Raw genomic sequence first — 24,440 nt, forward strand, 5'->3', positions numbered from 1 at the left:
TTTTTGTTTTATTTTTAAGACAATAAATAAACATAATTAGAAGCTTTATTATGCACATGCGTATGCTCATTAATTATTCAATGTTGTTTGTTCTAACATAAGGTTAAACCGTTAAGAATTATGGAATAATTGAATTTGTCACCACAATTTTATCGAAAACGAATTGGGATATTTTAAAGAATAAAATATCATACTAAAGAGAATAAAAAGACGTTTTATTGAACTTAAATCACTTCATTCTTTTTTTAATTAATAATTTATTGTTTTAAGTGTAACTTCTCGAGACAGCAGGAGTTTTAGAATAAAACAATTTTTACTAAGAACTTAATTTTATTGGCCTTTTTTTAATCCCAAAAATTGTATCAAGCTTAACAGATACTATTGAAAAACTAAATTATCTTTAATAATTCTTCTTTTATTTTTTTACAAGGCTTCTTAAAACAAGGAACATCAAAAAATAACGAACAAAAAAAAGACATAGAAGTTTATTACCTGCGGATGGTCTGTCATTTATCTAAAACATGGACAAAATATTCAATCCGAAAACAGCAAGAGGTCGATATTATATTGGCATTCAGCAGGAGTCCGGTCGGATAACCCAACCTGTGAATCTCAGCGAGAGCCACTGGCCGATTGCCTGTCAATCTCTACATTTCTCGGATTCGTGGTTACTGAAGGATAATTTCCTGGGAATAAATGGTGTTGTTAAAATAGGAAATTTTGTTAAATTGGCCACTGAGTTAATTTTTTCAGACGATTATTTTAACATGTAATTGTTAAGATTTACAATTTATATTATTCAATTATTATCGCCTCAGTATACTTTCAAATTAATCATCATTACTTAGAGTTCCCTTTCTGTATTTCGTAGTTCCCCTTATATTTGGGGTTGAAGCATCCCTTATCAAAGCTATCCCGTTTATTAATTGTCTAACTACTTTTCTTTCTGGTCATGAAAGGAAGCTCGAAAGAGTCCTTAAGGAACAGAAAACTTAATTGAAGTGCGTGTTAGGCTCAGAGAAAGAAGCAAGTTTTAATAGAATTCTTTTCCACACTACTGAAGATTATTCAATTTGAAATTTCGCTTTTAACAAAATAATTAAAGAAATCATTTTATGGTCTATAAAACTGTACCCGTTAATAATCTTTTTTGCAGTAGCGAAATTATCTTCCTCCTTTCAAGCTAAATCCGGTTACGGCAGCTGCCTATTTAACCCTATGTAAATTTTTCTTTAGACAGTTTATTGCTTCAGGCCAATATCTTTACCCCTTTCTTAAAAGTAGGTTATCCGTACAGTGACATATAAAAGAGGATTTTTGGGTTAACCCATAAAGTAGCAAAGGCCCAGACCACACAACATTATTGAAAAAGTGTAAAGAAGTAGTAGTAAAACTATTTATTATTGGCACAAAAGGAGAGAAAATTTACGGTTTCTCTCAAATTTCGAAGCCCTTTGATGCTGATCTGATTTGCATAGTAACACAATTTTATTAAAACTACGTTCTAAAATTATAGCACCTTATATACATATATTAAGTTTTTAATTTTATCTTATAATGAAGTTGTATATTTTAAAATCAGTAAATTCGGTACCTGCCTGCAATGAAGTTAATAGATAATAGCATAATGTTATAAATAAAATTAAAATTACGATAAATATATATTTTAATTCAATGTTTAATTTTTATTCAAGTTTTATTTAACAAAATGCTATGTTCAATATCATATCTTAAAATGATATATAAGAAATTAAAATAAATCAAGAATATAATATTTATTATAATTGGCAAAATATCAAAATAAATAATAATCTAGGAATAACTTAACTAGAACACTGGAACTAAAGTATACTATACTAGAACACTAATTAAAAAAATAGCTAAAATTTAGGTAACTTAACAAAGAATAATTTTATGTAAAGACATAAACTTTAAAATTTGAACAACCTCAAATTGCCAGAAAAATTAATGTTCGAAGAAAAAGGGATGAGTTTGTATGATGAAACTACATTAAAAAATTCTCTGTCTGTCATTAAGAAAAAACTTTTAAATGTTGTCTTATTTAAAACTAAACTAAAAATTAAACTAATAACCTCTGTAAATAATAAATATTTACCGCAAATATACTAGACGGATCAGTGCTAAAAAAAAACAAAGTAAGCTATGTAGAAGAAATCTAATGTGGGTAGCAAGGAAATTCATTAACAAAATTAATGTACGCAGGAAGAACCACAACCATGGAAAACTGTGTAGGTTATTTTAAATCTAATCTTATTTTTGTATAGCTGCCAAGAAAACAAAATGTTAATTATGTCAATAATTCTGATTATAAAACAACAGCTAGTAAAAAAACTTTCTCAAAATAATGTGCTCAAATAAACTTAAGCAGAAAAATATTGAGTGAACTAAATGTGATCTTAAATTTGAGATATTCAGTTAAGTAACTATTATTTTATAAACTTATGTATGGATCGATATATCAGAAAAGTGCAAAATTTTTAATTTTTTCTCATTTTAAAACGTTTTTTTTTTCACGTGATCCTATTGGGGCAAGTTGTAACTACGAAGTCAAGGTCTCTCATAAACATATGCATATATAATTTTTTTACACGTGTTTCGCTACTATCGGGGCATCATCAGACATACACCTGCACAGATTACATTACAACTAACAACAAATCTCAGTAAGTTTTGCTGAGAAGGTTCTTATAAAGCGTTATCTAAAAAGCTAACTCCTTTTTACAGGTTTAGGTAATCTAGATATAGACATCGATGCATAAATTCAAGTAAAGCCTGAAAACGCTTTATCAAATATATCAACCTGGTAGTAATAGTTGGTATATGATGGGAAAAATATATTTTTTGTAAAGAATCTTAGCTTCAATCCAAGGCAGTAGCTATTAGCGTTCTTTAGCGAAGTATGAGGCCCTCAAGGATGCACCACCAACCACCTTGGAACTATCATGAAATTATAGAAGAATCAATACGATGGAAGAAATAAAGCGTGCTATAGACTTCAAAAAAATAATACCGCTCTAAGACTAGCTGTAAGAAAATATTCACGCAAAAACCTTGAAATTAATGGTTGGCGCAGATCATAGAAGTATAAAGCTTTCCACATCATTGGTTAACTCATTTTATGAAACCGGTAAAATACCAGCAGACTGGCTAAGATCGACGTTCATTGCTTTGTCAAAAAAAAGCGAAAGCTTCACAATGCGACAACTACCGAATGATAAGACTGATGTCGGACGTCCTCCTATTTCTTCGCATTGTCAAACAAGATGAAGAAACGCAGAGATTAGGCTAGAGGGCATAAGATCCGAAGAAGCAGAAATCGGAAGAGTGTGAAAGGAGACAGGGGTGTATCCTGTATCATCTCTATAATATATACTTAGAGGTAGTGTTCCAGGAGGCACAGGAGAATGTAAAAGAGGGACGTTTAAATCAACGTACCCTTATTAATAATATATGATTCGCCGATGTGGTCTCTGACAGCCTTCCACATATCTAGCATAAGATGGATCCCATCGTTGAACACAGCACACACTATCGTGTATACATAAACGTTGACAAGATCAAGATGGTTGTGTTTTCTAAATGCCGTTCGTTCAATATCTTGGACCCTCGTTACCGAGAGCATTGCTTCCAAAATGGAGATCAGATTAATGATACCACTGGCCAGACCGACTTTTATCTCCACCAATAACCTATTTGCCGCTAAAGACCTAAACCTTTAGCTCCGCATACGTATATTACGCTATCATGTCTTTCCAGTACTACCCTATCACTTCGAGAGCTAAATATTCTGCCAATCAATGGAGAGCCGCATTGACGTCTTAGAGATGTTCTTGTATCGCTGATTACTGCACATATCCTGAGTAGACAGGACAATCAACGAGAAAGTGTAGTAGAGGAAAAATGTCTAAAGGAGAATAGGTAAAGCTAAATGGTCCGGACGAAGACCTATCGAGATTTTTAGCGCTGTGTTTTCACGCACAAATATAGCAATTTGGTTTGCCAAGCTTTGTAGAGAGAAGACGTCCTTATAAAAAGAACAAAACATGTTGTCAATTACAATTTTTCATTTAAATGTTTCTCTCATTCTAGTTTATTCTGCTAATGAAAATTACGTTTCGTTCTTACAGCAGCTTTTATTCTCTATTTAGCTATAGAAAAACAGTATCAAACAGGATTGGTCTATTACATATTACCAAAGTCATATAAATAGTGAATTCATAATGAAAGTTAAAATATATAGACTATGATATTACCTTCTTGCTTGGTGCCTGATTTTTTCTGTTGTATGTTATTGTATGTAAAATGAAGTTTTTGAGTCTTGTGGGTGCTGATCGTAATGAGCATTTTTGGAACACCATCCTAATAATACAAATCTCTGCTTGTATTTTTTACTTCGGCATTCAGATAGGCTTAACATCCTTATTTTAAGTTACCTATTTTATTGGATATTACGTCACGTGTGATTATTATGTAATATTAAGTGACGTAATACCCAATAAAAAAAGTAACTCATGATGAATTCGTCACAACAATACAGATTTTATCCTTATTTTAGTAGATGCAGAATGGTTAGACCTATAGTGTAAGTTTTCTGTAAAGCGGTGTTCTTATAGTTTAGATGTAATTCTTTACCAGGACATCCAGAAAGTGCAGGTTTAAATCTGTCTTAAATATTTGTAGGATCACAAAAAAAATATACAGATTTTTTGACGCATTAAATATGGCAGTAATATTACTTAAGATCAGATGTGCAGCATTAAGATATCATTAACTCATCAATAGTCTCAACCCATATCTTACTTAAAATTTTAAAGTACGTATTTTTTTCTATATATAAATTTTATCTTTAATAAATAATTATTGAAGTTTTAATATGCATAACTTATTAGGCTATTATAGAGATTTGATTATTAAATATAATATAATTAAAATCTTATTTGTGTGTTTTGTTATTGATATTTGTATTATGTTATTATAATTACTATTCTTAACACTTTTGAAAAACAAATTTTTTAAATCAGAAATAGGGCAACTTTTTTTAGTTAAAATATTTCTTTTTCAGATGCTAATGTATAATTCTTTAAGGTATACCACACATTTGATCATAAAAATTAAAAAGATACCATAGAATAAATCTTCATTGTCCAGAAAGTTTTTTTTTAAAGGTGAGTTTTTTTTTTTACACCTTGTTGAACTCGTCAAAATAAGTTAGTATACCAAAAATCACCTATATAAAAGTTGCATATAAAAGGGTTACTTCACATTATTGAAAATTATTAAAAATCCTTATTAAATTATATGGTTACTATTTTTATAAAAATTATTCAAAATGTATAGTTATTTGTTCGAGTAACACACAACCTTGCTCGACCAATCCGCGCCTTTTTACAAGCTTCGAAAATAAATATTGGTGTCCAGGAATTAAATCACAAGAATTTTCAATGCAGTCTTAAAGTTCTTCCAAAGTATTTACTGCTCCATCATCATACACCAACTCTTTAAAATAGCCCTACAGAAAAAAATCGCAAGGCGTTAAGTCTTGCGCCTTATCCATCTATTCGGAAACTCATCTTTATGAATTTCTGGTCTAAAATGTGGTGGTGCACCATCGTGTAGGAAACACATACTTTGTCTCACATTTTGAAGAATATTTCTTAATAATTATAGCAGACTGTGTAGAAGAAAATCTAAATAAATTTCACCGGTGAGTCGAGGCGGAAAAAAGTAGGGTTCAATAAGGATACCATTTACCAACCCAGCCCAAACATTTTATGAAAATCTATGTTGAAAATGAGATCTTTTTACAACATGCAAATTTTCTACAGGCCAAACATGATTGTTGTGAATTGTTAAATTGGATTTTTGTGAAAAAATTTGCACTCCATCATACGTTATTGCCTTGTTTGTACACAAATTTAATTTTGTAAAATCTTGATTTCTGCCGAACTGATCTAAAAGCCACTCGCAAACTACAACTCTTCTAGGATTGTACTGTTCTTGTCATATTTTCTTCCAGACTTTACTATGAGAAACTTCAATTAGAGCCTTTGACCATTTGTAAAATGTCTTCCTCAGTTTGTAACATTTCATGTTAAGCAGCTCTTCCAGCGTGGCCTCTTCGTTGTTCTTTTAAATACCCTTCCACGAATTCTAATCACTAAATTTTCAAACATACTTGGAGTCGGGTGATTTCTTAAAGAAAACCTTTCCGCATACAACCTGCATGCTCTGGCTGCATTTTGTTAACACTTTTTAAAGGGTAAGTATCATGTATACTAGTTTATTGTTTTCCTAAGCATGGGCCATTTTTCCGCACAAAATAATTAGATAAATGAAATGCGCACTATTAAAAGACTAATACAACTAAACGAACCACAGATTCGTACTGAAAACAAAAAAAGGTAAGATTTACAGTTTAAAAAAAATTGTTTACTAGCATTCTTATTTTGCCAAAATTTTTATTGTTTATTATCTCTTTTATTTTGCATGTTTTATATATGTGATCTTTAGTATATCAAATTCTTTTTACGAGTCCAAAAGTAGTTGAAATAAATAACTTAACTTTAAAAATATTATATAATAAAAGCTATTTTTATTATCATATAATTAAAATTTAAATATTCTTTTTTAATTAAAATTTAAAATGTTGCTAATTTTTGTATATACCTACATTTGGTTTTAAAGAAAAAAAATATAATATTTTTACATACGCATCACCTTTTAAAGTGTAATGCATATTTGGCATATATAGAGAGGCTGCGATTGTTCTTAAATAAATATTTTTAGTTTATTTATTTAAATAAAATCACTTAGTTTTATCTATATCCTTTTTATAATTATCTTATGCCTAAACTCATAAAGTGTAATGCAAATTTAGTCAATAAATGGATACTTTGAATAAAATTTTCAAGTGCCACCTATTTGATACTTACGGGTTTACTATAATAGTTAAGAATTGGTGTTATATAATACTTTAAAATAACTAATACTATGACTTTAGTTAGGATTTTTCCATTTTTGTCTTAAATAGCGGCCAGCAATCAACCTTAAATATAAGTTAGATAAAAGATGATGGAAAAAGCATCAGAAATTATTGGAGACAATAGTGCAAAATCATATAATAAACTATGAAATCTCTGCTTAACTCGTAAATAATATATAATATCAATTTCTTACATTAGTTGCTTGATAAGAATGACAATCTGAGAATAAAATTTGTTGTTAGGAAAACAATTGTTTAGGCAACTGGTTAAAATGTAACTTTCATTAGTCTCTTCAATAAACTTGAATACACTTTCCTTATCGATATTTCTAGTAATATAAACATGTCTCATGTATTTTAGTCACTCTTTAAAGGTTTATCAAAAATCGAATGCAATTTCTTCTGAACGCTTATAAAGTACACTACAATACTATGAGGCGAAAAAGGCTTTTTTAGTTTTAAATTTTCGAACGTAGCTAAGAAAGTGGCAAACCCCATCCTATTCGTAATTATAGGCGCATCATAAATATCTGTCAAAAGCGCAATACTGATGGGTGCTCTCTTGACAATGAAATAAATATCCGAGTTTATTTGCAAGTAGGTCAGAGGGGTTGCTGCCTGATGATCTTATTGACTCGTCAAAAATGATTAAAACAAGATTTTGAATTTTTATTTAAATATATAATTCCAAGTTGTACGTGAGGTTACGAGCATTAAATATTTAGTTTTCTTAGAACGTCTTAGCTGGGTTACCTTCCGTAAGGCGTACGATCATATTTCATTTATCTTGCCCACGCGGATGAAGGCATGTTAAAATATGCTCCTGTCTTATGTTTAAGACATTCAGTAAAACAACAAGGTTTAACTGAAATTGAGTTTTTAGGTTTGGAGTCTTTAATACTTACCCCCGTGTTCTTTTAGAAATATTTTTTTATATTTGATTTCTGGGAAGCACTTATTAATTTAATCGCAAATACTTTTTTTCTTAATAATTAGTAAATAATGTTTACGAATATTTACAGATTTGGCACAAAATTAATTTAAATCAAGCCTACGCATATACTCTAAGTATTAAAGAAGATGTCAAGATAACAGTGATAATATTTTAGTACTGTTTGAATTGGATCAAAAGTTTTCTTGAACAACGAACAATCCAAGTAGCCGTCGATGGATACCTCTCCGACAAATTTAACATTAACGCTGGAGTCCTCAAGGATGCATTCTATCCCCCACCTTTTTCTTGGTATATATCAACGATTTGCTAGGAACCAATGTCAATCCAATCTACAGCTTTGAGGACGATAGCACACTTATTTCCACATTTAAGTCCGCCAAACCAACGACAGCCGCAAGTTCTCAGAACCTTAGGCAGCAACAAGTAGCTTCAACCAACAACGATATTAGAGCAATCTTGGAGTGGGGCGATAACCATTTGGTCAATTTTAACTCTAAAAAAATGCAGGCTGCAGTATTTACGATAAAGACTAACCTTGGTGGCCCGGAGCTGGTTATGGCAGAGAAAACATTGTCAATGAAATCATTTTTACATCTTCTAGGAGTCGAGGTCACCAATAGTGTGTCCTGGCATGACCACGTTACCGAGGTCGCCAGGGCGGCTTCCAAAAAACTCGGAGTGCTTTTCAAAACGAAAAAACTGTATACACCAGAACAGCTGCTGACTCTTTATAAGTCTCAAATACGCCCTTCCCTCGAGTATTGCTCGCATGTCTGGAGCTCTGCACCCAAGCATATTTTAAACCTGCTGGATTCTATACAGAAGAGAGCTATTCGTCTTATCGACAAACCAGAACTGACAAACAGTCTGGATAGTCTGGAGTACAGGAGAAAGGTGGCTGATCTCTGTTTATTCTACCGTTATTATCACGGTAAGTGCTCCTCTGAGCTGGCAGGCCTGATTCTACCCAAGGCTGTTCTGACAAGAAGGACGCGTCTAGCAGTTGCAGCTCATCAACATCGAGTCCACCTGCCTACCCCAAGGACGTCGCTGTATCGGGATTCATCTGGAGAACATCTTCTTTGTGGAACGGGCTTCCACCTCACACATTTCCCGACGCATACAACCTACAGCGATTCAAGAGAAATGCCCACAAATATCTTCGCGCAAGCACCACTCCAAGAGTTACATAAGACTTTCCTCTTGTGCTTGTGTTTACCATCAAAAAAAAAAAAAAAAAAAAAAAAAAAACTTTGATCGGTGTTTTTTTCTTTGTTATTCTTTAATGTGTTTTCTATCTATATTTTATTATCATTTTTGAAAGATGAACTTTAAAAGTAGATTTATTTTAGTGTTATCTTCAAACTCATATTATAATAGAGTCATATTTGGGTATATTAGTATCCAAAATTGTATACTCTCAACTAATTTTACAATTAGATTTATAATTGCAATATTCCATTTAAAAATAAAATTCTATATTACTGAGTTGATTTTTATATTTTCCTTATTTTTAAAATTAAATAGTTTATTGGTGGATTTAGTAGAAGGTATAAACGATTTGTAAAATATTTTAATAATTTGGTTGTAGCTTGAAATTATTTAATAAAAAGGTAAAGACAAAAAACCAATTTATTGTTTAAGCGCCTAAAGCTGAAGAAGCATTAAAAAAAGTAAATTGTAATATAAATTAAAATAACAATGAGCTTATTTAAATAAAACTCAAATTTTATATTTGAAAACTGTGCCTTAGAGTTACTAACTTATTATTATTAAAATTTAATACTATTTAATTTAAGCCGGTCTATTTAAGAAACAAAACAAAATAGAGTATTTATTTAAGTTTAAAACACATACACTACCAGACAAAAGTGGAGAAACAAAGTGTCTTTTTTATTTATTTTTATATTAGTGTATTTGATTATTAATTTTTTTTTTTTTATATAATTTTGTTTCTAGTCTTCAGTACCTCAATAAAAAATTAAAAAAAAACAAGTGGCAAAACTAATATATTTTATTCTTGTTTTTACAGGGGACAAAAGTGGAGAAACACTATTTTTATTTATTTTTTATACACAATGTATTAGTTAGTTGTACATACAAAGACTAATAATGTGTAGCAAAACCCTTATTTTTTATAACTTCAGCACACCGACTTCGCATAGAGTTTATTAGGCTGTCAATATAATCTGCTGAAATGGAATTCCACTCCTCTTGAAGAGCTGTGAACAAATCATCCTGGTTACTAAATTTATCTTTATTTTTTGTCTGATTTTCCTATCTAAATCGTCCCATAGGGTTTCTATCGGGTTTAGATCCGGACTTTGTACGGGCCATTTCATAAGGGGCACATTGTTGTCTTCAAACCATTTCTTTACTACTTTTGCAGTATGCTTCGGATCGTTATCCTGCTGAAACGACCATCAAAGCGGAATATTTTCTTCTGCGTATGGAAGCATGTAATCCTGAATAATTCTTAAAAATTGAAATCTGTCTATTTTTCCTTCAACTTTTCTTAATGGTCCTATTCCTGATCCGGCAACCCCAAACCATGATGCCTCCTCCATGTTTCACAGTTGCCCTGGTGTACTTTGGATTAAGTCTAGTATTAGCAGGACGACAAACCCATTTCATTCCATCAGATCCGAATAGGCAGAACTTACTTTCATCAGAAAATAGAACCGTTTTCCACTTTTGGGTTGTTCAATCAAAATGTTCCTGTACAAATTGGGTCTAGCCAATCTATTCTTTTTAGAAATGAATGGTTTTTTGGCTGGACGACGGCTATAAGGTCGAAATTCAGTCAAACGGCAACGACTAGCACGCACAGATACCGAAACCCCAGGTATTTCATTATAAATGTCTGTGGCGGGCATAAAGGGATGTTCTGTTGCCAACATTTTTATTTTTCTCTCAATATCTTTATTCGTTTTCCTGGGCCGTCCATACCTTGGACGGGTAGTCACACTATTATATTTTTTAAAAGCAGCAATAGTTTTTAAAACTACGAATCTATTACGATTAATTTGCCTAGCAATTTCACTTTGTTTTACACCAGCTTGAAATGTTGAAACAATTAATTTTCGGAGATCAATACTCAGATCTATTCCGCGAGACATTTTGCACAAATCGTATATAACAGTTTAACACTCAACGTTAAGATTAAACTAATGATAAATAATCACTTTAAATACCAAATAAGATTTGTTTGGAATGTTTATTCACTTTTGTCCGCATAAAATAGCATAAATAATTTTTTGATCAACTGATAAGGTAAATACAAACAAGAAGGATGTGTTTTTATGCTGCAATAATAGAGCTAAATATTTTTTACTAAAAATGTAAAATAATATCTTGTATGTTAAGATGTTATTGTTAAATTTGTCAATGTTTCCTCGCTTTTGGCCGGTAGTGTATGATAGATATTAGCGCCAGTTTTGGCTTCTCCTACTTCTCTAATTAAATGTGAAGACAGTGATTGTGGTGTCGGAGCAATTTCGATGTAAAGCTAAGATCGCAGGGATATTACAACTGGTTTGGCTGACGTTTCTTAACTATAACAAAAAAAAATATTCCAGGGGCTATAAAAACATGTTTAGCTTTATTTTTCATTAAAAAAGTTTCCATATTTTGTTGAGTTGGGCTTAAAATTTATAAATTTACTAGATTATATTAATAAAAATATACTTGCAGACTTTTTAAGCAGATCGCTTTCTTGAGATTTAAATTCTTAAACGTATTTCTCGATTTCCATGATAATTGATATTATATAGAAAAATATTTTAGAAAAATTTCAAACATTTAGGTAATAAGATACTTCTAACAAACTAAGAATGTAGACTGGAAATTAATTAATTAATTAAATGTTCCTAAAAGGCTTCAAATTCTCAAAAACTATTATATTTCACCAACTACAACTTTTGCTCATTTGGGCTTTTATCAAACCTTTATCAAATTTATGAACATCTCAACTGGTCAAAAATGAAAAATAAAGTTCTGAAATATGTAAGCCAATGTCAAAAACAAAAACTAGGACTGAAAAGAAAGCTTATTTACTCTTTGAATCGGTTGCTATAGATTAAATAGGTCCTTTTTCACGCAGTATAAAGGGAACCACTTTTTTGCTTATAACTGTAGATATATTTTCATATCACTTCAGAGATTATTCTGTTCTTGACTAACAGTGTATTTTTTTCATACGAAGTTCCCATGGTTTTACCTTTAAATAACGCTTTATCACATAAAGGTAAAATTTTTAGTAACATGATTGATAAGTTTGAGATACCTAAAATCTGGTATAACTGTCTCATTCTACTCAAGTTTAAACCTGTGAAGCATGTAAATAGAAATATAGGTCCACCAATTCATAAAACTTCTTGGCTTTTGGCAAAAAAGTACTTCTTTAAGAAGACTTTTATACCAACAAAAAAAATAAAATTCATTTTCCCAAAAAAAACCCTGAAAATTTTGTAGATTAACTCAGGAAATTACCAAATATCTATAAAACTGTGCAGCAAAACCAACATGAGGTGTACAAGAGGAATTTTAAAATCTATGATTCCAAATGCTGTAAAAACGTTTATCGGGTTGGTAAGCAAATATATAGAAGGAATATAGGTAATGCAGCAACCCAATTTCATGTGTAGTATAGAAAGTAGGGTCTAATATTATTATACTTACAGGCTTATGGAGTTTGGCATGTATCTAAGCTCAAACTTTACTATGAGCCTAAGTCGTATGACTCACAGAAAATAAATCTAATGCTCATTAATAATTTTCTTATTTAGATTCATAATGTCAAATTATCTTTAAATATTTCCTTGTAAAGTAATATTTTTAGAATTATTGTCTGACACCATTAACTCATCTCATATTATCGTATCTATAGGATGATGGTGCCTGCCTTTATCTTGCGCTTTATCTTAGGTTTTATATGAATTAACCACACTCTTTTTAATAGTCAAATATACATTATACCCTACAAAGTAAATCAATAAAAAATGTATTGTTCCTGATTTAAGTCCGATTTTACCTAGCTGCGAGTTGAGGTAAAATATGACATATTTCTAAGATTAAAGTATGATAAACGATTAATTTTACTGTTTGATTCCTGCAAATTGAGAAATAGATTTTAAAATTATTACCTTTTTTTTTGAGAAAAAAAAATTATATTTGCTCTTAAATGTTTTAACCAAATCAGCATCACATCTTAAAAGATTATGCATAACAGAAATTAAATAGTTATTTATTTAAAAAAAAATGTTTAAAGAAAATATAATAAATTATGTTAAAAAAATTTTAAGAAAAAATATTAATACATTTTTTTTTTGAGTATCCATAAAATATGGGTACTACTAATAAAAGTTTATTAATGATATCAAAAAGCAATTTTACTCTATGTGTTCTTAATCTAAGAGAACTACTGAGTAGGTTTGAAAAATAAAATATCACTAAATAATAGTTGGTCAAAAACAAAAAATGAAAGATTGTAAAAAAATTTAATTTTTAGAAAAAAGATAAGAGAAAACAAAGCTTAGCTGAATTTACTTTATAAGAAAGCACAACTGTTTAGCTACGATACTATACAAATAGTCAATACTATAAAATGAATTAATGTTACTTTAAAAATTATTATCTGAATTCTAATATTATCCAACCTCACAAAACTATGTAAATATGAATAAAAATCCCTTAAAACTGGGAAAACATTATTTAAAAAATATTTGTTAACAAATTTCTCTTTATTTTTTCAAATTTCTTATTGTCGCAATTTTGGAATATCATACATTTGCGAGAAAAGTAGATTATTTAATCATAAAATGATTTAAAGCAATTTTTATTTTTTTAAGCTCAATACCAGCCTACATTCCTCGCAGGCGATGTCGGTGTATCTTAGTTTGAGTTTTCTGATCTAATGAATTTGATGATCTACCTCTTTTGACGATTTCTATATTACACAGACAGTTAGCAACTATGCTTCTAAATTTTGATTGCTCCATTATTTCTGACTGCTTTCATTCATTTATAACTTTTTATGTAAAAGCAAAGCATTTACCACAGCTAAATCCAACAAATGGTAAAAAAAATCGTAGGAAGCATTGTCTACTCATTCGTTTTATTCGTTATGTTTTTCATGAAGCGGTTCAGTCACCCTTTCCATGTGACGATTGTATTCGCGAATAATATTGGAGCACTCTATTTTGTTTTCTTTTTTGTCATATGTTTTAGTACTAAGAGCCTGCTTTCCAGCATAAGTTAACAGAGAGTAACGCATTTATTGCTCTTCCAAATAATAGAGGACAACTTAACCCCATCGATGGTGGTAGCATATTCTACTCAGCTACCATGCTTTAACTTTTTTAATTCATTCTTGGTTGGTAGTTTCCAATCTGGGATTCTTTTACAAAGAACAGTTTCAAAAGGATATATATATAGACCCCCATATTAAGATATGCTGTTAGATTTAGAGTAATGTAATAATAATCACAATAAAATCTATAATTATGTATAGTGGGTATAATCCTAGATAAACGATTTACGATATTTGCAGACACTCCAATATCAGGTTCACCGTCTGGTCTTTTTTGATGATTTTCACTCTCGGAATAAATTTTAAATTGGTAGGCGAATCCACTTACTCCCGCCAAAACAAAAAGGTTAAATCCCAATTTGTGGGGTTTCATAAGCATATATTGTCGCACAATTATAAATTTTTTACAAGGATTGCAGACGGTAGCTCAGAATTATTAGAGGCTGGGTGTTTGCAGGTTAGGATCTAATATAACTATATTTATAATAGTTAGTAAATAAAAAATGACAAGAGAACCAAATACTTGCTAAAACTAAGAAAACTTCTTACCTGATTATTTTAATTTCAGTAAACATGACTTGAACTATGCTATAGCAATTTTACTTTATAAAATACTTGAAATTTACTAAAAAGTAACTCAATAAATACTATTTATAAAATAAGATTAAATTACACTTTAAATAAATGGTGGCTTATGGATATTTAATTATTCTATGATTTACTTAACAGTTAATTTAAATAAAATAAAACACAATATGAATACCATAGGGAAAGTTCATGAACCTTGTTTAGTCGATGTAGTATTGAAATTAAATATTAAATATGGGTTATACCCAACAGTTTTACAATATTAATATTATTAAAATTTAACAAACTTAATAATATTTAACATTTAATAATATTAACATTTTACTAAGTAATATTAACATTTAATTATGAAAATGATTATAACGTAAGGAATCAATAACAATCTCAATAAGGCAAGGAGGACATAAATAAATAACCCAAGGTTATATGAGCTTCGGCCGCGTGTCCATATCCCACTAGTCATTCTCAGTTAAACAGAATTATTTAATGAATAAAAATTTTTTTTAAAAAACAGATAAATTTAATGGAAAGAAACAAAATATAAAAAAAACTTGTATTAATTCACCTGGTCTCCAGCTACAGGAACTTCACCAAGATAACTGGCTGCTTGAAGTCTCGATTGTGAGAGATGGAGACTCAGATGGAAGTTAGGTTCTCCTCGTGGAGAAACCAGGCTGTTCTGGAGTCACTTGTCGAGCATCACAGAATTCAATGCCATGATACCCTCAAGGCGAAGCAATCGAAGAAGAAAAAAACAAAATGGAGAAAAAAAAAACTGGAAAACAAAAACCTGAAAACAATTTTCTAATGATAATAACCAAGTCACTTGCACGATGCCGGTACAAACAAAGTAATGGTCTATTCACTCGCTAAGTTTCCAATCAAATTTGAGCATCCTGCCAAGAAATTACCAAATCATATCAAGATGAGGTTCCATTAAAGCCAAATTTACCAATATTTTAGGTAACTTGAATTTTCTTTGATTGAGCCAAAAACTTGTACGTGTGCTTTTACCAACACAGACCAAATCAGCAAAAATGCCAAAAGTGAAAATCGATATTGACTGACAAGTGAAAGACAATTAAGAAGCAGAGAGATTAAGGTATTTCCTCAAGTTAGGAAATCTGCGTAGCGACACTAGGACTATCAATACACCACAGGTGTTCCACTTATTAATTTGAGTTAAGCAATAAAATGTATTTTAGTTATATTAATCATTAGAAATTGTTGGTTTATTTACTTGATAATTTAAAACAAGTGATATTATGATTTATTTAAGCAAATAACTTAATTTTAATAAAAAAATAAAATGCTACAATATTGCTTCCTAAAGTACCACACGTTAGTTGAACACATTTGCTCATCTACAGATAGGGCTAGTTCCAGAGCAATGCTTAAAGATTTTTCATTTAGGTGGTTAATAAGTGTTCGTTATAGTCTATCGTGGTTATAATCGCCTTCAGGTAAATGCTTGTTATTATCGTTAAAATAAATGTAACGTCTTATCTTTTCAAATTTATTGATCGGCAGGAAATTTCGAAAAGGTCGTAAGCTATATCCCTATTCAGTAAGATCGTTTATTTGGCAAGTTTAATAGGGATATATAACAACACTTTCAAATAAATTGCCTTATGTTATCAGTTCATCACTTAAAAAAATATTTAACAAAACTGCATATATTCTGCAACGCTATTATTTATTGAGAAAGGGCTTCCACACCATGAAGTGCAACTAAAGACCTTTTAAATGAAGATTGTGCTGCTTCCAAGTTACGTTTTAAAAAGAAACGTATTTTTTTGGACCTGTTTTGGAATTATTCTTTACTTTATTAGATGGCACAGCCTTTCATTTCACACTCCTTTATTTTCACTTTGTCGTCTCCATTGGCATCTCTTAACCCAATTCCTACTCAAATACCCTAGAATCTTTTTGGTCCTCATCTGAATCACTCAAAATGTAATTTGGGCCTGCTACGCTATTAGTATCCGAAAAATCCATTTCATCTTCACTACCTGCCCAGTTTTCCCATATGTTCCTCCGTCAAACTAAAATTTAAAAAAGTATACATTTACAACAATGGATAATTTTGCACATATGCAACGTCCGCAAAACTAATTTTTTTTACATCTTTACAAAAAAATAACAATTTTTGACTGATTACAAATTAAATATATACCTTTCTATAACAGTATCACTTTTTTAATATAAGTAAAGACAAATATGCGGGTTTTCCCAAAAAGAGCAAAATATACTACAGCAACAACAACACTAAGGGGCACGCGACAACTAAAAATATTATTTGCAAATATAAGTATGTAGCATCATCTACGAGTAACTCGTTCTATAACACTCTTCAATATTTATCTTGTATATATCCTATTATCCGAACTCACTTACTGTATTTTAACAGAAACATGTTAAATTGTCGAGCACATCGGCCAGTATATTTTTTATCGTTCGCTATTCGAGAGCTTATCTGCCATACGTGTTACGGGAGATACCTGTCTTGTCAACTGCAACAGAGAAATTCGTCTTGCCATACGGCGATCTCAGATCGTATCAGGCTTAATTGACGCAACCATCGTTGAGTAGGGGTTTTTGATTTTATTCAATGAATCAATGACAAACATCTACTATATATTAAACTAACTTGTAAAATTATGTTTTTATTGTTAGCTAATGTTTGGATTGTGGATACCACAATTTTATTAAAATATATTGACTTTACTAGAACGTAAATAAATCAGGGCTTCTCCAAATTGTCTTTTTTCTACTAATGAATATTTAACAGACTTCTATACAGAGCGAGTAGGGTAAAATCCCCAATGATTGGCAGTTCAACCATCATTTTTAGTTTTCTTATGCTTAATATGCCTAATTTTTTTTTAAATAATATGCTGTACTCTTTAAAATAATTTTACAACATAACCGGGTATATCTTTTATTATTATGAATTACCGAATTAATAGGTATTTAATAAAATTTCGAGAAAATTTATATGTATGTTTTACATAAAAACTTATCAGAATATTTTTTTTGCTTTTTTAAACACTGTACATGATACATTCAATTAAATGTTTGGCATTTAATTCCAGTCGCGATTTTGGTAATATTGTTTGTATAAATAAAACATAGACTAATAAAACATATATCTTCCCGTTTCTGTTTGTTTTCTTGTTTTTTTCTCTCTTTTTCTATTTTGGTTGCTTCTTTCTCCTCTAATTTTTTTTTATAGGGTGTCGCAATTGCAAACCACACTATCTCAGAGTTTCTCTTTCCTTGTCTCTCTAGTGTTTTAGTAAGACTTAAGTAATCGGGTAGTTTAGGAACTAAGTCTTCTTCTGCTGTAAGATTTTTAGCACATATTTCCAGATTTAAATTATCAGTTTTGCACACGTCTTCAGTAACATCATTTGTTTGGATTTTACCAACAGCTTGATCTTTGTCATTTTCAGTTAATGTATTACTGATCATTAAATAAATCATAACTCTCAGAATACACTATTGGCATTTTCATAATATCTTCTTCGGTATACTGGACCACGGATTCTATAGATTTAACTATGGTCAAAATTTACTAAACTAGATGTATCTAGATTTGTCTCATTAAGAAGGATAGCTGAAGGTGTTAAACAGTTTAGTATTTGTTGAAGACATTTAAAATAATTGTAGAAGTTTTAGCTACACTTGCCATTAATATTTTCTTTAAGATTTTGGCTGTGTTCCGGACCAACTATTTCACTAAATTTTAGAATATCTATGGTTGTATTTTGGTTTATTTGTGTGTTTTCATTAATAATGATATTATTGTTAACTTCGTTCGGTAGGACATGATCTATATTACGGTAATTTATTTTTCCCAAACATTTTAAAAAATCAATACCGCTAGAATTTTAAGGGAATAAGCCGCATGCCCTAAATCCTTTCAATAGCTTACTAAAAGAATTTGTTTGGCGCCATTTTATGACACTTTTTTTTCCACATTCTCTTTATCTCCTGGCTGGAGAATCCTGGCTGATTTTGGATATAGGCAATTTAAAATAATTTTCAATTCTGAGCAAACTACCGAAAGTTGATAGGTTAGATGGCTTGTGTGTCCGTCAACAAAGAGAATGATCGAAAATGTGGTGCCATTTTTTTGTAAATATGGATGCAGAATATTTTTAATATAATCGATAACAATTTCAGTCTTCATTGTCCGATAAATTTATGCCTCAATTACGTGGAACACTGGAGGCTACTCTTTTGGGCCACCTTTTGTTGGGAAATATAACCGTTAGAGGCGTGACTTCGCCTTCTGCTGACAAAGTGAACATGACCGTAAGATTTTGCTTTGTATCCCATGCTTACTTCGTAAGCATTTCTAGTTCCTGTTGGCGCTAATACTTTGCCAAGCTGTGGGGCTAAACAAAAAACAGGTCTCGTCGCCGTTAAAAATTCGTTTTGGCTCTTCAAGAAAGTTGGCCCTTTTCCAATACTAGTAAGTAACTCCTAGTAAGTAACTTCTTCGGGTGTACGTAGAACAATCTCAGGGTGACGTTGCAGAAATAATTCGTACCAATGTTTGGCATGTTATTTTTAAACGGATTTTTTCTTTCATCTGCATCCAAAAATGCTTTAACGGACAACTGAAGCTCGATCGGTCGAATGGGAAATCCTTTTTTATGGTTTTCTGTAATTCACGTGACAAGCAAAAGTTCTTCTTCCAAATACAGTCCCTGGAAAGGACTATATTTGGTTCAAGTTCTGTTTTTGAAAAAGACGCGCTTAGGCGGAATTGTAGCGTACTTCTTGGCACGCCAAAAGTGTGAGCTTCTATTTTTTTTGACGTACCAGCCTTAACTGTTGATAAAGTCTTCTGAACGTCTTCTTCTGCGTACTTTTTGACATATTTTTTGTTTTTCTTTACTTTTGCAATCTGAAGAATAAGCGAAACTCCTACCTAATACAGGGTGTCTCACGATGAACAACGACAACCGTCATGGTCAACGAATCAACAATCCTTGAGCCGTGTACAACTATACGGCTTTTTTTAATATTAAGCCAAATTTAAACTGTCAATATTTCGGAAACTATCAATTTTTGGATTAGATAACCTTATATAAAGTTAACCTTATTTTTAATTACCTTCATGAAAAAATTATAAAAATAAGAGGTTTCCATTTAAAAAAATTGACTTTTAATGATTTTTTCATTTTAATTTTTATTGCTAGTTTTTGACCCCCCTGTATCGTTTTTTTAGTTAAATATTAAAATAGTCTTTTAAAGTGGTCCTTCCTCTCAAATAAAACCAAAACTAACCAATAAATAAGGGCTACTAAAAGGGAGAAATCGGTAATTATGTTAGGGCTTATAGCTTTTCACATGAATATTAAAATATGTCAAAAATGGTTACACTTAGGTATAGAACATTATACACAAAATATACCTAGAATTTCATGTCGAAGCAAAAAATATAAAAATATACAGGATGTTCCATTTAAAATAAAGAAGTTGACACCTACTTTCGGTATAATCGGAAATGTCACAACTGTCAAAATATTTTAGTTGTGTGCCCATCGACTGTGCCATGTTGCCAAATTTTCAAAATTTTTGAATAACTAGTTTCCGAAATATTGATCGCGTCTATTCGGCGTGAGACACCCTGTATAATAAAAAATTATACCGTACTAATAAATTTACAACTACTATGCGGTAGTATGCTTTAATTTAGAATATTTGATGAACCTTCTCTATTTTAGATTTTTTGTTTTAAATAATTAATTACTTTTAAAGTCAAACGTACGTAAAGAAAATGGAGTAATTTTAGGGGGATTGTTTTTTTTTGCGTCCCATAACAATATTTATATTATAACAATAATAGGAACAAACTTCAAATTTAATACCAATTATTCGCATTATAAGAAAAATTACTAAATAATAAAAATAATTGGGTAGTTTAATATTAGTGTGTAACTTAATTATCTATCAATTAAAAAAGAAACATTACAGATCATAAAAAGTTTTTGAAAATAATAGAAAACCACACTTAAAAATTGTTAATAAATAAATAAAACTGACTAATTACACGAAATTGAACTGCTCATTAACTTATCTTGATTGTATTAAATAATCATTAATAGTATTTTTAAAAATAAATATAAGTATATCGATAAGGCAAATAAAGCATAAAAATTATTAAAGCGTTAAAAACGACAATTAAAAAGACAAAAAAGGGCACAATCATTGGAACTGCATTTTTGCGCCATTTTCTTTTATTGGCAGTACGTGCCAATAATAGGAATATGCGCTAAATTTGGTTCCTAATATTAGCATCGTTAAAATAATTACTAAATGTAATTTTAAAGGTTACTAAGAGTGTTTTTAATATAACTTGAACCCATTTTAGTGCTATTGTAATATTTCAAAACTATTTTTAATATAAGTATTTCTATAATCCAGACTGCCAAATTAACGATGACTAATAGAATGCACTAAAAACCTACTGCTTTTTTGTTGCCAAAACGCACTGCTCAAAATCTAACTTGCAACTAAAGATCTTTTAAAAAAGGATTTGGATAATGATGAAACAATGTTGTCAGATTTAAAAAAGAAACCAATTTCCCCAAAAACCCAGAATTTTTTTTTTAAAAAGGCAAATAATATAATCTAGTGCCAATCATTGGGTTGGTGCCTACCATTGGAGGTTTTACTACAGATGTAAATAGCTCCGCACGATGCATCTGTGGTTTTACCCTATATTATATTATTTATATATCATAAAAGTTTGTAAGCATCTTTTACATACTTAAATAAATTACTTCTAGAGTCTTCTACATTAGGTTTATAATTCAGTTTGCTCTATATATAAACTTTTTGTATATAGCTCATACGTAGAATTATAAATCCTTTAGAGGCTTTTTTTGCAATGTAACATTTTAAATTTATTTTTAACATAAGTATTTCTATAATCCAGACTGTCGCATTAACGATGACTAATAGATTGCACTAAAAACCTACCGCTTTTTTGTTGCCAAAACGCACTGCTCAAAATCTAACTTGCAACTGAAGATCTTTTAAAAAAGGATAATTTGGATAATGATGGAACAATGTTGTCAGATTTAAAATAGAAACCAATTTCCCCAAAAACCCAGAATTTTTTTTTTTAAAAGGCAAATAATATAATCTAGTGCCAATCATTGGGTTGGTGCCTACCATTGGAGGTTTTACTACAGATGTAAATAGCTCCGCACGATGCATCTGTGGTTTTACCCTATATTATATTATTTATATATCATAAAAGTTTGTAAGCATCTTTTACATACTTAAATAAATTACTTCTAGAGTCTTCTACATTAGGTTTATAATTCAGTTTGCTCTATATATAAACTTTTTGTATATAGCTCATACGTAGAATTATAAATCCTTTAGAGGCTTTTAGGTAAGTAATAGATAATTGTAGAATGAAAATCTTGAGTATATTTCACTCTTTGGTTATGTATTTAAAATTGGATATCCATGCTTAAATTATATTATTGATAATATCCAAATGACCAAAATAATGATGCTGAAAATTATTAGGTTAATACATAAGAGTCGAGGTATTCATAAGAGGATTTTCCAGTAAACACTCCCAGAAAGAACAATAACATAAAAAATTTATCAACAGTGAGGTTAAAAAAGTAATGAAATAGGTCAAAGATCCAACAACCACTAAATGGCTTATAAAGTTTTTGGAAAATATAATATCTTTTTATCTGATGCCTTGCACATCAAACTAATGCTCTAAAATTTTTTCTAAAATTTATAAAAATCAGATATAATTAGACCCTATAACAAGCACTAGGCATTCGCTAACAACCGAAATGATATGACGAAATTTCTTTTGGATATTAAAAAACCAATCCAGAAAAATAAAAAATCTTTTGTTTAAAATTCTGGTCATTTTATAGATCTGTTTGTCTGTAAAAAGCCAATTTTAGCATCAGATCTAACGATGGATTTTTCAGCTTTGATTTGAAGTCAATACAAAAAGGTATCTAATAATAAAGTAATTTGTAAATATAAGCCAGAACAAGCTTAGCAATCATTCTTCGCATCGGTCTGCATTAGCTGCATAGATATAAGTTTGAAGATTTAAGTCTTGGAACTAGATCTAAGCTTTGGTATTTTCATCATAACTTGACCAGTTTATTTTAGGGCCATCTTACCTTAGGTGTCCCGGAAAATTTTAAAAATTTCCCAGATTCAGGTAGAAAGTAAAAAAATAATATGGAAATTTCCTATAAAAAAATGCCCTATAGGCCCTCCCTATGAAGATACGGCCCCTTATAGACGTCGCTGGATATCGTTATTTTTGAATAACATTTGAATAAAATAAGTATAATTAAATAAAAATTTAACGTGATCAATACTACTAAGGACCTCATAAAACGGAGTCCTTAAAATACATTTACCTTGTTTATTTTACCATGAGCGGACTAGCTTGTACATTATAATGCTTCAATTTTTAGCACGCTATATGATAAAGACTATGAAATAATAAATACGGATAGCTTGAACCTTAAACTAAAGAAAAAGTTCTCTTGTTCATTATCGAAGAAATGAACCGACTTGGAGAAAAAAAAAATTAAGGAATTACTGTTTTATTTTAACTAAAAAGAATCATGATATATTCTTTCTTTCAGCCATGTGACAGTTATTTAAACAACAAAGAAGTTATACTTTAGGTTGTTTATTCTAAAAAAGTATATGTTTTTGAAAATGCAGTGTGGTTCTTAGAAAGGCACCTTAACGAAATTGTTTAAAAAAATGTAAACCTATGTTTAAAAAGAAAAAAACAACCTTAGAAAAGAGTGTAATAAATAAATAATTTGAAGCAATTAATTAAAAACTTCATAAGTAGATTCAACTTGGGCTCTGTGACGTCTGATACACTCGCAGATATTACGAATCGTGGACTGCTGTACTCGCCAAAGCAACCTTGGACAACCTTACCACATTCAAAAATCTTAGCACATTATAGTAAATGTTGATTCTCTGTAAAAGTTGCTCCCGACTATCAACAGCAGTTGAATACACCAAGGTTTTTTGAAGGTAAAAATCCAATGGCGTTAGATCGGGAGACCGAGAAGGCCAGGCAATGAATCCTCCTCTACTTATTTAACGATTTGGAGAAACGTTATTCAGGTGGTTGTTTACAACAATGCCGAAATAAGGTGGGCTCCATCATGCATAAAATACAGGTTTCGGCGGATCGCAATTGGCAAATGCTCTATTAAATCCAGAAGATTGTTCTGAAGGAACTCCAAATAAAGTTTTTTATTTAATCGTCGCGGTAATATGAATGGCCCAATCAAAAAATTGCAAATGATTCCTACCCAGATATTAATTAATTAAAACTCATGCTGATAATGAGAAACAACAGAAGCATGAGGATTTTCATCAGCCGATACACGTGAGTTGTGGACATTCACAATACCATTTTTGTTAAAGCCCTGGTTCAAAAAAAAATGCTATTGAAGTTTGAGTTAGTTATCTGCTTATCTAATAGCCAGTTTGCGAACTGTATTCTACAAGGAAAATTTTCAGAAGTTATTTCATGC

At 30.5% G+C, this 24,440-nt stretch overlaps 2 long non-coding RNA genes across 2 annotated transcripts in view; both read right to left on the reverse strand.

Annotated features, from left to right (window-relative positions):
* Positions 1-469: 469 nt before the first annotated feature.
* LOC126736848 (uncharacterized) lies at positions 470-15,590 on the reverse strand. The gene is made up of 2 exons (XR_007660802.1): positions 15,422-15,590; positions 470-686 (listed from the first exon to the last, which is right to left on the reverse strand). It is a non-coding gene; the product is annotated as an uncharacterized LOC126736848 (long non-coding RNA).
* An 812-nt stretch (positions 15,591-16,402) lies between these two features.
* Positions 16,403-24,440, reverse strand: part of LOC126736242 (uncharacterized) — a 30,357-nt gene continuing 22,319 nt past the window's right edge. The window contains exon 3 of the long non-coding RNA XR_007660640.1: positions 16,403-16,901. This is a non-coding gene — a long non-coding RNA (uncharacterized LOC126736242). The remainder of the gene's footprint in view (positions 16,902-24,440) is intronic.

This window comes from Anthonomus grandis, chromosome 5 (genome assembly GCF_022605725.1).
Source record: "Anthonomus grandis grandis chromosome 5, icAntGran1.3, whole genome shotgun sequence".
Classification (NCBI taxonomy): domain Eukaryota; kingdom Metazoa; phylum Arthropoda; class Insecta; order Coleoptera; family Curculionidae; genus Anthonomus; species Anthonomus grandis.